Here is a 2,537-nt window from a genome sequence, read left to right on the forward strand (position 1 = left end):
AGGTTGGGTCTCCTTTGGATCTCTGCCATCTCTCTCAAGATGGCCAAATTAGATCATCATATTCAGAGAATAGATTCACCATATTTAGGGCAAATTCTTTTAGTGCTGGAGACACTGGGGTTGGGCATTGTTTTTCTTCTACTTGACCTTGGTGTATCCTGGCATTTAGCTCTGGTTGTTGGTTTAGACTTGAGTTTCGTGCTGCTGCTCCCAAGTTCTCTTTCTTTTAGAGATCCCTTTTCACTCCAAGATGCTGGTGAATCTTCCCCTGGTAGGAAGTGGTGCTAATGGGACTGTGTTTCATCAGTAACATGGTGGCTTTAGTGAATGCAGAAAAGTTTCCCACAGCAGAATGGCTGTGGAGAAGTGCCCAGAGGTTACTAGAGTTACCTGGTTTATACGAAGCCATCTTCATGGAAATAAGGACTATGATTTTCCCACTAACTACTGTCCGAATGCTTCTAGCCCTGGCCCTCTTCCCCTCTCCCCAGGTGACTTTAAGTTTATGAGTTAAAAATACTTGAAAAGCCTCAGTATTTTTTAAGCCACAGTGGTAAACGAGCTTCTCCTCCCTGCCTCCCTTACTGAGTCATTGCCCTGTCCAGCTTCCAGCATAAATTGGGAGGAGGAAAGGGTGACTAATTACCAGGAAGAATCTTCAGCCTGGGGAGCCATTTCCTTGCTTTCCTTGCACCATCATTGTGCGGAATGTGTTTGTGTGTGTGGGTATATATTCTGGAGCCTTTCCCAAAAGTCATTGCTTTCTCAGCATCACCTTGGATGCTTGCCTTTTAGAAAATTCTCTAAGGTTATGCTCTTTTCCTTCTTGTAGTCAGACATTATTTTACTTATTCCAGCCAGATGAAGGAAGAGACACTTTGGAAGTCATTTTTCATCATGTTCAGTTGTGACACTGAAGTGAGCTCTATCCTTCACAAAGACCTTTTTCCCTTCTTTCAAATTTGTTTTTCCAAAAATGAGTATATATCTCTATATCTATCTATCATCTATCTAATCTTTCCATTTCAAAATGGAAGCCCTTTCACAAATGACTCTATTTAAATAGAAAATAAAATCCTTCAGCAAACTTCATGCTTTCTGGATTCTCAAAAAAGGGATCAGTTTGGGAGACCGGGATCATGTATCCAAACACTACACCTCCATCCACCCTGAAAAGAGAATCTGTGCCTTTTTTAATACTGTATTTACACAGCTCGATGGCCATTGAAGAAGTCTGTTTAATTAAATGCTGTACTTGTATTTAGATGGGCCTGTTGGAAATCATTATGAGTAAACACGGGTAGAGATTTATTTTCCTTCCCCCAGAGGTCCCTTGGAGGTCCCTGAAGATAAATATTTACACTGTTTGCAGTTCGCATTTTGCCAGCCTAATGTGGCAAGTGGTTTTTCTCTTTCCACGGAGCTTGTTAACATGCACAGAGCTGCCCTCCTCCCTTCAGGGGCTTCCATGTTCTAACCCTGTAGCGGTGAGGCACTTACCCACCATTTAGTGCAGGCGTGGGCTTGTTGCCTTACAAACTACCATGCTGTGGAGTGGAGGGAAACTGAGTCAAATGAACTTTGCCTTGTGTTCAAGAAGAAGAAATCTCTTCTGTGTGAGTCTGCGTTGCAGCCCTGGGTGTTATGGAATGCGGGGGCGGGGGGCAGTCCACAAAATTCTCAAGAGTCCTGAGAAACTGATGAGAGATAATTTGAATTCTTACTGCTTTTTCTGGGAAGCTGATTTGAACTTTATTTTAAATCATTTATTTTTTCTTCAAGACCATACTAATATTCCAAAAACAAACCAGCAGATGTTAGACAAGACCAGGAGTAAAAAAAAAAAAAAAAGGAAAAGTGAAAGAAGAAGGAATTGTAGAGTATATTAAGATTTTAATATATACATTTTATTTATTTAACTACAAATTAGGAAAGGAGACTTAAGGTTACTCCATAAATGACTAGGCTGGCCATTTTTAAATGGCTTATCATTAGCATAAATGGATCAAGAAGAGATCTGGGACTATTCAACTCATTTTATGGCTCTGTACTTGAGGATGACAGAGATGTCTTAGAATTTGGTGTCTGAATAACATTTTCAACCTTTATGAAATATTTTCAGCTCAGACTCGAAAGGTTCTTTACTGTAACACATTTACAGTACTATAAATTGAGAAAAACTATCTGCTGAGGTCTATAATCTTGAAATGGGCACACAAAAGCATTGGCAGGCTTGAGGAAGACTGAAATCACCTGTCATGGAGGTGGGAAAGGCTGTGGCAGTTTGAATTCAGCCTGTATAAAAATGTCAATCTAAGGATACATTGTCTAGCAAGCATGACTGTTACATCCTGTAAGATTCAGCTATTTATGTTTTTAAGATGGTTGTTGGAAATTCAGGGTTGAAAGCTACCATGAAATTCTGCCCCTTGGGCAGCTCACCATGAATTTGTCCCCATATGAAAAAAAACAAAAACAAAAAAACAGCGTGTAGGAGGCCACTGAACATTTTGAAAAACTGGCAGCCCAGCAGACGT

Source organism: Tamandua tetradactyla, chromosome 3 (assembly GCF_023851605.1).
Source record: "Tamandua tetradactyla isolate mTamTet1 chromosome 3, mTamTet1.pri, whole genome shotgun sequence".
Classification (NCBI taxonomy): Eukaryota; Metazoa; Chordata; class Mammalia; order Pilosa; family Myrmecophagidae; genus Tamandua; species Tamandua tetradactyla.